The sequence below is a fragment of the Saccopteryx bilineata genome, chromosome 1, assembly GCF_036850765.1.
Source record: "Saccopteryx bilineata isolate mSacBil1 chromosome 1, mSacBil1_pri_phased_curated, whole genome shotgun sequence".
Taxonomy (NCBI): domain Eukaryota; kingdom Metazoa; phylum Chordata; class Mammalia; order Chiroptera; family Emballonuridae; genus Saccopteryx; species Saccopteryx bilineata.
The window spans coordinates 366,258,688-366,271,160 of record NC_089490.1 but is presented as its reverse complement, the minus strand read 5'-3'; positions in this window follow the sequence as shown (position 1 = coordinate 366,271,160).

Below are 12,473 nucleotides of genomic sequence, written 5' to 3'. Positions count from 1 at the left end.
TGTTTTGACAAGACAGCTGCTGAAACTACTATTCTGAACCACGCAGCGTGGGGCCTCCGTCGGCGTTGCCAGTTCTGATGTTCTGCAACACAGCGCAGGGGGAGCTGGCAGCCGGCACACCTGACACCTGACGGGCTGTGAGGCCGGGATGGTGGTGGGGAGGTGGGCGAGTGAGGGCAGCACTGGGTCGGGCCGCGCCTCGAGCAGCCACTGGACTCACAGCTCCTGCGGGAGGACACGCTGGGCGCCCCAGGGGTGTCTCTTGACCTCTCTGAGGCTCAGCATTGCCTCCCACCTCCTCCCCTCCTCACAGGGTAGCAGCTTTAGGTCCCGCCTCCCTGTGGAATTTGCAGTCTGGAAACTGATCACACTGCAGCCGGCTAACCTGCGTGCCTTCTTGTATAAGTTGCAGAAAGAAAGTGAAGGGAACGGGCAGCTGTCAGTCCCCGGGGGACCCCCAGGGTCGGTGGGAAGAGCTAAGCTTGGCGGTCATTCCTTAAGCAAACACTGACTGGACACCTGCTTTGTGCCAGGCCCTGAAGACAGTCCCTGCTCTTGGGCAGCTCGTGGTCTAGTGAGTTCTGAGTTCTGCGTCAGATTCCAAGTGTTCCCGCTCTTGGGCAGGTCGCTTGACCTGTGGATCTCACTTTCCCCATCTATGAAACAGAAACTGTTCATCCCAAACGCATGGGATCACTGGGGGGATTTGGTGACATTTTTGAACTGAGGGTCATAGCACATTGCCGGCGTACAGTAAGTGCTTAATATATGTGCATTCTCTTTCCCGATCAGAAGAGAGGGGCGCTGAGGGGCTCTGGAAGGAAATTCGAAGTTTCTCAGTCATTGATTTTCTTCATGTGGCTAGTTTATTAAATGCATCAAGAATAGCTTTATTCTTCTCCTCATTCAGATATTGTCCTGTCAAATTTCCCTTCCTCATCCCCAGACATTATCTTAAGCAGGTCCCAGAGCATTTCTGTTTGCCTCTGGGTATTAGAACAATCTCATTTTCAGGCAGTAAAAAGTCCAGTACAATCTCGATCCAAAGTTGGCTCTCTTTTCCAGGTCCGTGTGTGCTGGCCCCTGACCGTGCCATTGAGATGTGCGCTTGTGGGTACAGACAAGGGAGAGGGAGGGGGGCGTCTGCTGCCGTGTTTTCCGCATGTGGCTCCCCTCCACTTGTTCTGCTCTTTCTGGCCCCTCCAGAGCCAAGAGAAGGGGATGGGACCCGGCAGGGAAAGAGAAGATTCTGACATGCCTACTGTATTGTCATCTGGCATATGGTGCCCTAGGTGGGCAGATGGCCTAATGCTCGGGGGCAGTTTGGGTGCCTGGGCGATGCCCTGCAGGGCCTCCACATTGTGTCGATGGCACAGGAAGTCCTGGTGGGGTGACCTCTCACTCATGCTCCTTGGACTTTGCCCCTCACACAGCCCTTTCCTGTGATTCTGCTTGGAGTCCGCTCTCCTCTGCAGGCAGCCCTCGGGGTGGGGACCTCACGGCTCAGCCTGGCTGCCAGGTGCTGTCCACCGGGCACACTCCTGGTGGAACGGCCACTCTCTCATGGTGCCAGCGCTCCTGGCTGCGTCCTTAGGGGGATCACTTTCTAGCCAAGGTCTCTCGTCATCAGGTAAACCCCCAAGCTCTTGGGGACGTTTGTTTTTCCATCATAAGAGATAAGAGACAGCACGGGTGAAAGAGGGGGTCACTGTGAGTTACATGAGGGTCAGGCAACATCCGACAGGGAGTAAGATGCCAGCCTCCCCTCTCGAAGGCAGTCTTGGTCTCTGGGTGCTTCCAAAAGGACCTGCCTCTTACCACGCCGGGCCTGCTTTATTCGCCCTGGAGGTAGGAGCCCCACAGCGGGTCTTGGTCAGCTCCTAGCCAGTGTGATGAGAATGACCCAGTCCCTATCTTCAGAAAGTATGGACATGGCCTCAGCCTGGGAGCCTCAGTCAGATCCCCGAGACAACCAGAAATGTCTCTGTTCATATCCTGTCACATTCAGAAAAGGAGACTGGCTTTCAGTCCCAAAGGCTGAGACATTCACCCGCTCAGTGGCCCAGGTGACCTCCAAGGCCCTTCTCAGCCTGGAAGCAGTCATTTGAAAGAGATACAGACTTACCTTCCTTGCCTGTAATCCTGGCTCAAACGAGGTCCATAGAGAATCAGTCACCTCTAGTTAATGCAAATTACCTTATCTTTGAGGGGGTCACATATAGAAATACTCACCATTAGAGCGTTTTAAACTTTGCTATTACCCACGGTTGGCAGGATATTGGTGAAGGGTACGCTCCCTGGTTATGAAGACAAATTAAAGACCTAGAGAATATGGGTTCATAAATCCCACTGTCACTATGGTTGTGGCCTTGGGCAAATGACTTCACATCTCTCTGCCTCGGTGGCTGCATCTGCAAAATGCAGGCAAGAACAGGCCCTACCTCCTACGACATAGGAAGCCACGTCATTTAACGTTAGCCCTGGTCCGCGGCATGTGCTGGAGAAATGTGTGCTTTTTGGGAAGAGAACAATAGTAGCTGAATTCCCCTTTCATCCAATATCCCTTTAATTACTCACATCTTTGCTGTTTGGGATTTCACTTTATTGTCATGACCTTTTCCTTACTTTCCGTTAAAAAAAAAAAAAAGGCTGTGAAATACTCTTGGAAAAATACCTATTACTGATTGCCTTAATGCTGTTAATAATGCACACTAACAGAACGGTCAATAATGAACATTACGCCTAAACTCGCCCTCTGCACACAGACACCCGGGGAGGAACGCAGTGGCCACAGCCAGGCTCCCTGCGTCTGGTTTCCACTCCATTCCTCAGTAGCTCGATGATTCGCAGCAGGTTAACCTCTCAGAGGCTGGCTGCCCCGTTTGTAAATCTAAGAGGATGCTCAGATTTATTTCACCTTCATTCATCCTTCAACCATTTCGTACAGGCCCACCGAGTCCCAGACATTGAAGATTTACTACCCAGATTACCATCGCTTTGTTTTAATTAGCAGGGAACTGGAGTCCCGGACATCTCGAAAAGTCAGCCCATTCCCTGTAGTGAACACGGAATAACTCCTTGGCTGTTATCATTACCATTATCATCACTACTGTTGAGACTGCTCTGAGAGAGAGGAGGGGCACGTCTGGGCACTACGGAGCATGTGCAGGGTGGGGGCTTCCTCCTTGCCCAGCTTCTGGTCCCCACTTTCTGCTTTGTGTGGGGGGCCTGAAGCAAAGGGAAGGTGAAAAATAGGGGAGGCCTACAGAAGAGGTAGAGAAGCTGAAAACCGTAGCCGGGGACCAGCGCCCCCTCTCAATGCCTGATTTAGGACAAGCGCGAACACTCTTCAGGAGCCTGCAGACAAGGCGGGGACTGAGAAAAGTTGTGGTGGGAGAAGGAGAAGGGGTGGGGAGCCAGCTTCAATGACGTCTCCGGAGTTTGCAATTAGCAAAACCAGAAAGAAACTATTTTAGTGTCAGCGGTGTGGTTTTTCATGTGAAGTAGTGCTTTGATCTGGCATTACGTTCGGGGGGTGGGCGAGAGGAACACACATGCTTCCAGCATCTTTCCAGCTCCCCATCTGCTGGGCCTGCCTCTGGCCCTCCGCTGGGCCCGCAGATGGCTTCACAGCCCCGCTACCTTAATTAACAACTGCTTTCCAACCTGGAGACTTGGCCTCCGAAGTGACAGGAGGGTCATTAGCCTCCAAGCGGCAGCAGTGCCCGCGTGCAGGGCTAAGGAGGCCCCTGTTGGAAGTGGGTGTGCGGGGACCCCTCCCCCCTTGTTACTGTCAGGGACCCCCACTCCCCGCTTGGCAGGATGTGTGACACAGTCCCTGTTTCTTCTGCCAGTCAAAAGAGGGGTACGACAAAGGCTACTGCTGAGCATTCAGAATCCAGGTTACCGGTAACTACGGCCTGAACTTCAACCGATCTTCTCCCAGACCCTGATCTGAGAGAGGGTCACAGGTTGTGTGGCGAGAAGGATCCTAGAAGCCCCTCACTGTGCAGATGAGGAGATGCTTGCACCTGGGGGCTAGAAGGTGACCTGTGTTCAGAAAGTGGCTTCCCAGCTCGAGACAAATGGAGAAAAAGTATCTACAACTGTTACATTTACTTTAGAGAAACTTTTTTAAAAAAGACAGAGAGCAAGCTCCCAACCTGGGAAAGAAAATCTTTTTCTATATTCCCAGAGGCAATTTAAATATAAATAATAGAAAACACCTCCAAAAAGCCCCGGGGTGATTAACACTGCAGTTTGGAGGACAGAGGGTGGTTACCACGGTAACCGGCCCCTCCTTTTGTACACAACCCTCCATTCTCCGTGAAGTCCCCACCCTGCAGGTGGCTTTGGGAAGCTGGACATTCTGAGAAGAGGCAGGCCAGCTGGCCCATTGCCCAGCTGCTGGGCTGTTTCCTCCCTACCTCCAGCAGCTCCACCTTTGCCGGCCGGGCCCCCAGCATGGCCCACCACAGGGCCCCCATTAGTCACAGCATCCGGACCCTTACTGGTCAGTCAGGGGTGCCCTGAGCACGGCCTCAGTTACAAAACAGCCAGGCTTGAAACAGGAGGAAGCCTGGGTCTGGGCCTTCGGCCTCTCCGGTCATCTGCTGTCCAAGCCAGTCAGGCCTGGTGAGAGACGCCCGGTCAGGACCAAATGGGGATGAGATTTCTCGTCAAGACAATGTCTACTTGCTTTCCTTACCTGCTCGAGCACAAGTTGGTGTGGTGTCCTAAAAACTTATTCACCTTGGTTTTAAAACAGAGCTCTGTGGAATTCCAGGGTTTCTTGGATGGAAACTACCCCCCGTGGGAGGGGGGGACTCCAGCCCACCCACTTGGAGTCCTCGCACTTCCACTTGGAGCACAGATTTACAGACACAACTGCAGACCACTGCATTTGAAAGGAAACAGCAGAAGAGCTCTGCTTTAAAGAGGTTGGAACTATTATCTCCCCCAAACGTACAGTACACTTAAGAAAAACAAAAGTCATCGCCGTTGTACTTCTCTGGCCAGTTCATTCCGAGCTCAACTGTCTGAAGAGAAACCAGCTCCCAGCCACTCAATGCCGCCCCTCTAGTGCGTGAGGCCTCCGGGCAGAACATTCCGTCAAAGGCGAGGCCTCTGGCCAGGACCTCCTTCCTTCCACCGTCCACATGCGGGTGGTGCAGATGTCCCACAGGAAGGCGGTCTGAACCTGGAGGCCACATGCAGCACGCACATCAGCCTTTAAACAAAGGAAGAGGCTCTAGGGGAGCAAGACGGAGGTAGAGCACACGTGTCCTGAATAATCCATTGGCGGCCATGCCCAAACCAAGCTCCCTGGAGGCAGCATCGAGACACACATCTGCCCACCTTATGAAACCTTCCAGCAGTTGCCAGTAGGTCTGTCTGGGTAAGTCGCTTGGCCCTCCTCTGAGCTCCCAATGATAAATGCCCATCTTGGCATGGAGGGCTCTGGCACACAGTAGGTACAAAAGAAACGAATGAATAGATGGATGAGAACCACAGGGCTCCGAGCAGCTGCGTGCAAGGGAGAGGGTCTGTGAACACGGCAAACGCTCACCTCCAAACTGGCTCGACTGAAAGCCGGTGGAGAGGTGGAAGAGTCTAAGCCTGTTCCGGGTGCTCCACCCACGCGGACCCACGTTGTCCTTGCAACATTTCCATGAGGCTGCTGTTCTGATGCACATTCCCACCCCTTCGCTTTAAGTCTCCTGCAAGGATGTAGTGGAAGGAGAATTTGAAAGATTTGTCTGTGGTTTTATAGCTGGCAAGGGGCAGAGCCAGTTCTGCCTGGCTCCAGAGCCAGGGCTCATTCTGCTGCCCCACTGATTCCCCCACCGACACCCTGTGCTTTCTGTTCACTGTCTCCAGGAGGACAAGGTGGCCAGGTAAGCAGTCAGGGGCGAGGAACGAGGAAAACGCTGCACAGTAAGTCCCATGTCTTCCAAAGACCGGATTCTCTCCCCAACTCCAAGCCATCAGTATAGACAAGTGCCCTAGAGTGAGACACGGCCCCCTACCCATGCCTGGCTTGCACTTCCAGTGTGTGGAATGTGGACTCCAGGAAGGGAGAGACCAGCTCAGGCGCTGACGGCCACTCATAACATTGGGTTTCTGACTCTGGCTGACTGGGGCCCTGGAACTGGTAAGCCTTGGGGATGAGATAGCTGAACCCGCCCCTTAGGTAGACTGATGCCTCTGTTTACACTGTCACTCCTGAAACCTGAGACTGGCTTCCAGCATGAACCCCATTCTGCTCATGTCGGAGAGTCTCATAGTGGAAGGAACTCACGAGTTAGAGTCACAGGGTTCAGCTGACATCTCATGCCCCTTACTTCACTTGTTTAGGTGTCACTGCTACCTTGAAGAAGTACTAATCCATTTATCCATTCACTCAACCCTTTGTGGCATGTTTTACTCATTCTGCAAAATGGGGATAATAAAGGTGTCTACCTTAGAGGGTTATTATGAAGATTGAATAAAACATGAATACAAAATGCCTAGCAGAGGGTCTGGTAGGTGGTGAGTGTTCTTTAAGGGTACTTATTATTAGCTCCATACAGGGTCGAACTGAGAGCTGGCCAACAGCACATGGGTCTGCGCAGTGAGGGAGTGAGCTCCCTGTCCGTGGAGGTGCTCAACCAGAGGCTGAAAGACCATCTGTCAAGGGTGGGTAAGAGGGACTCCCACATGAGGTCAATGGCAAGCCCTGCTGACCCCTAAGACCCCACCTATCATTCCCATGCTGTGACTCTCAGTCTGAATTAATAGCCCAGACACTGACCCTTCTGCCCAACAGATCAGAAGTGGAGAAATTACTCCCAGGCTTAGTTTTAAAAATCAAAGCCCCTTTCCAGCCAAAGGCAATTACAGACTCATCCTAGTAAGGCAGGAAAGCATATTTCAATTGAAAAATGGCATCTTCCTAGCTGTTGCCATATGGAGCCAGGACACCAGGTGGCCTAGCACTGAGACCAATCACAGGGTCCAATTGGAACTAAATAAAATGACCCCCTGGAGGAAATGGCTCCAGTGAGGCCCACAAATCCCCATGACATGTCATTTTGGCATGTCCCACATCCGCCTGAGCCTCATGCTCTGCCTGATGCCTGAGGCTCTATCCCCCCCCTCCGTTGGGAAAGGAAATGAGAAAGCTCAGCTGTGAGTCCATCCCGGCCGGGGAGGAGCCCAGCGGCGCAGTGGAGGAGTCCTGGCCGCAGCCCGCTGCTGTAGAGAGCCCCGGGGCCAGCCAGGCTCACCTGGGAACTCTGCCATGGGCAGCCAGTCCCCAAAGGGGGGCCACACGACCCGAAGCTTTCCTCTCTGTTAAAACACCAGCCCACCGGACGTCAGTTCCATCCCAGGACAACAGTCTCAGCAGAGACTCTCGCTCTCTCCTTCCCTGCATTCTGGAACTGCCTGTCTCTGTCCCTGACTGTGGGAAAGCAGGTGATGTTTTTGGTGTAAAAGGTGGGGCAGCCGACGCTGGAAGATGGGGCTTCGTGAAGGGCCCTGTAAGAGAGCTCGGCTGCGATTCCCCTGTCAGCCACTCCCAAATCCTAAGCAAGAGTCAACAGCTCTGGCTACACAGCTGGCTGCAGGGGCTGTGGGCACAAGAGCCAGGCACATTTATGACCTCCTCGCATGAATCTCCCTCACCCCATGAGTCTACTATCCTTCAGCATTTAACAAAGTGTATCCTGCTTCATGCAAAGAACAAATACTTGGGAAATAGTGAGTTTAGCAGGCTAACACATTTCCTCCCTGCAGGACTTCTCAGAACGTGTAATAAATGAAAGTACATTGGGAATCTCCAAAAAAAGGTTTGGAGGCCTGAAGGATGGGGTCGGGGGCAGGTAGGCTGTTCAGCATTTCCCAAGCTTTGTCTGAGTGTCTTGACAGAAACACACTTTGGGAAACACCAGTGTAACTTGGAGCATGGGATTTCCAGACTTATCCAGCCCTGGAGGTCTGCATCTGGGTCCTGCAACATTCCAGATGGGTGACTTCCTTGAGGCTCTGTTTTGTTTTATTTAATGGGAACGGTCATATTTATCCTGTAGAGAATTTGCAGTTAAAGGCCCAAATGCATGTAAAATGATTAGTGCCCAGGGGAATAATAAGTGCTCAATAAACGGTACATTCTTATTGTTGATTTCATTGTGAAGGATGAAACAGAGAAGTTGGGAGGGGGAAGGAGAGAAGCTGAGAGACCTCCTGCAGCCAGTCTCGGTGGGGACATTGGCAGAAGCCCCAGGGGATAGGACGCCACTGAAGGCAGGGATGACAGCCACCGAAGAAGGGGAAGGCAGGCCGAGTCCTCCAGCTCTGCAGCCTCACAAAGGAAGAGCTTTGGGGGCTCAGCCGAGTCCTTAATAGACGGAGGCTGGGGACAGGCAATCGTGTTTACCCCCTCAGTTGCTGGGAATAATAGTCCTTCTCGGGCGCCCATTGTCTCCAGGAAAGCAGGCACGTAACTCCCATTGGCGCTGATGGGATTATGTGCTTCTATCGGGAGGGAAACAGAGCCCAGGCTGGGATCAGGGATGGGGAGCAGTGGGTCCCCCTTGGTGACCTATCTCGGCGCAGCCATTTGTTTGATTATCAGCCAAACACAGTGAGGCTTCTTTCAAGAGAACCATTCAACCCTGAGCATTTGTGGCCTGGCTGCTGCTTGATAACTTTTCAGGGAGCAGACTGATTACATCAAATGTGGGATGCCGTGAAAGGGCCTCAGAACGCCCATGACATTAGATCTGGAATCAAAATGGCACTGGCAATGGCTGCCCAAGAGGCTGCGCTGTCTCGGTGTCTTCAGTCCTTCTGCCCCCGTCCCCCAAAAGGAATGCTGAAAAAACACTGGCACTTGGTTGACCGATTATCTGAAAGTTGTCATCATGTGTCTACACAAGTTTACTGTGTTAATAGGAGGTAGAAAATAATATACATTATATACGTTGAAATAAAAGTAAAATTAGGCATAATTAGAATAAATAGTTCATGATGTGACTGAAAAAAAATATTTGAACTACATTCATGGAAAAAATCATATCCAGTAGGAAGGAGATCACATATAAATTTTATCCATTGATTTTACCAGTACAGCTTGAAAAAAACCAGTAGTTCTGTAAAAACATGTCAAGAAGAGAGAATCAACCAACCTGTACTGCTCTGCTTGTCCTTGATTCAGAGCAGACAGAAGCCTGAGACCAAGCTTCAGTGCCAAGCTCTGCTTATAACAGGAATATGCACAATTACGGGAAAGACTGTGGGGGCTTAGTCCAAACTACTCTTTCAACTTACCCTTTAGTTTAACAGCTCAGGTGGCTTAAAATCCCAGGGCATAAACATCCTGGGAAGATTTGGGATAAGGGAGAGGTCTACTTTTTGTCAAATGGGAGAAGAGCCTCTGTGAACTCTTTTTGGGTAAAATTCCTTGAGCAGATCAATTTTGGAAAATTGTAGAAAAACAAGTGGAGTAGGTGGAAATGAATTTCCTTCAAATTATTCACACCTGCATACCCCTGGGGAAAATCCTCATGTACCCCCAGATTCAGGACCATGGCTCTAACTGTACTTAATAAAATTCAGTACATAGAACTTGGAAAATCAGTGACTTCACAGAGTAAAAGCTGCCTGCGCTTCACAGAAATGCTTAAAGGTTGAAGGAGGGGAGGATGAAAAATGACACAAGGCTCTTACATTACATTTTTTATTCATATATTCAGCAAATAATTATTAAGTACCCACTCCATGCCAGGCACTGAGAATATTTTGTTGAACAAGACAAAGTCACTGATTCGGTGGTTCTCAGTTTCTAGTTGAAAAAAATTTTAAAAAAGGAAAAAAAGAAAGACAATGTCAGTATCCTGGTTGTGATATTGCACTGTGGTTTTGCGAGATATTACCTATAGGAGAAACTGAATAAAGGGTACCCACAATCTCTCTGTTATTTCTTACAGTAGCATGTGAATCTACAATTATTCCAGTGACCTTGCTCAAGCCAGAGACCTTTGGGCTCAAGACCATGTTGATGATCCTGCACTCAAGCTAGCGAGCCTATGCTCAAGTCGAATAAGCTTGTGCTTAAGCCAGAGACCTTGTGGTTTTGAACCTGGGAACTCTGTGTCCCAGGTCGACGCTCAATTCACTGTGCCACCGCTGATCAGGAGATATTATGGATGTTGAGAATTAAATGAAATACTGCATAATGCAGTGCCTCCATCAGCATTCTCCTGCAGTTCCACTGGCCTTCTTTGCCTTTTATTTTTTAAACTTGGAAAAGTTTTATTTAATTTTTCCCCAGATTTATTGGTATAATTGAAATAGAACATTGTGTCAGTTTAAGGTGTACAACGTAATAATTTGATATGCTTATATATTGCAAAATGATTATCACAATAAAGTTAGTTAACATATCCATCAGATCAGAGTTATAATTTGTGTGTTTGTGTGGTGAGAATTTTTAAAATCGACTCTCCCAGTAACTTACAACTATACATAGAGTAACGTTGATCATAGTTACTATGTGGTACATTATACCCCCAGAACCTACTCATTCTATAGCTAGAAGTCTGTGCCCTTGACCACTTCACCCATTTGCCTCGCCCCCAGCCTTCACCCCCGGCAACTGCCAATCTGCTTTCTATTTCTGTGAGTTAGCTTTTCTGAGAGTCCACATACAGGGTGGGGCAAAAGTAGGTTTACAGTTGTGCTGTATGTGAAACAGAGTTTATTCTAGTATTATTATTATTTAATAATTATTGTATTGTTTTCCATCCGAACAAGTATAAACCTACTTTTGCCACACCCTGTATAAGTGGTATCATATAGTATTTGTTTATTTCTGACTTATTTCACTTTACATAATGTCCTCAAAGTCCATCCACGGTGTTATAAAGAGCAGGATTTTCTTTTTCTTTCTTTTTTTTTATGGCAGAATAATATTCCAGGTCATTAAACCATTCACCCTGTACCCTTACTCTGATGGTTGAAGCCTGTAAGCCAGACCACCGGCTTAGCTGTTTTTCTTGGTATGGTGCTGGTCCTAATGGATCAATGTTCCCTGGCTTAGAACCAGGGCCTGTCTGCCTAATTCTAGGGGTTTCCTCAAAAGATTTGCCCCCCAGGGATTCCATACCCTTGACCTCAGGAAGCACATATGTTGTGTGCTTACCTGGTACTCAGTAGGACAGCAAGAAGACGGACCCCCATGTTGTTGGGAGTTAATTAAGAACTCTGATTCTCAAACCCCCAAACCAGGCCTGGTTGGGTCCACTGCACCCTCAACGTCAACAGGGAATGGAGTTTGGCTCAGGAATGATGAGACTCTGTGATCAAAGGAGGTGGATGAAACTACTCAGGCATAATTTATTAATAAGGGATAAAGAGAATGCTAATTAGGGCAGAGCTTGCAAGAAGGCAAATTCCCAAAGTAAAACTTTAAGGAATGCTCAAATGATTATCATTTTAATTAAAAGTATATCACCCGATACAAATGCAAGCCACCCCTTCTCACCGGGAGGACTGTCTGAACCGTGGAGCTGGCTACAGAGGCTGTGAGCTGCAGAGTGAACCCAGGTCAAGCTGGGCAATGGTCTCTGCCTGGTCCTGTCTAGGTCTCTCTTGCCTGGCAGGCTTCTCCTGTCGCCCCTGCACCCTGACTCTGAGGGCAAAGAATGGCCCCGTCTCCTGCTGCTGCAGTTCACCACGGTAGATGCTCCAGGTCCCAGGACGCTCCCTCCTTCTTCTCCCTTTTCAATCCAGCAGCCTCCTTTCTGTTCTCCCTGGTTGCCGGCTCACCTGCTTTCCCCAGGGCTACTGCCAAGACCCGCTATACTGAGAGCTACCCTCTACACCACTGCCTGAGCGATCTTGCTAAAATGCTAATCTATCATACCCTACATTTGTTTGGAAAATTTCCAATGGTTTCTTGTGAACCACATCAATAGGAAGAGCAATGATTTATTGAGGACTTACCTCGTGCCAGGCACTGAGCTGAGTCTCATTTTATACTCACGACAACCCTACAAAATATATGCCAACCCCATTTCAAAAATGAGAAAACCAAGGTTAAGAGATATGCAACTGCTGGGCAAGTCACACAGTGTAGAGGAGTCATGGTAAGGATTTGAACCAAGATTTGAAGTGAATTTCAAAGTCTACATTCTTAACAATTACCCTACACCGCCTCCACGGCTTCTTTCTGCTACACGATAAAGTCGAAGTTTCCTCCTGTGGGACGCAGGGCTCTCAGAGTTGGGCTCATCTAGGCCACCACCCTCAGCTCCAGCTGTGCTCCTGAAGTGCCCAGTTTGTGCCATGCCCATTCCTGGTCCCCTGGGCATCACCCAGATCCCCTGGTTCTCCATGCCTCTGCAGAGGCTGAGCACTCCCTCCCTCCTCTAATCACCTCCTGGAGAGCGTCCCTCACCTGCCAGGCAGGTTTACCTGCTCCTCTGCAT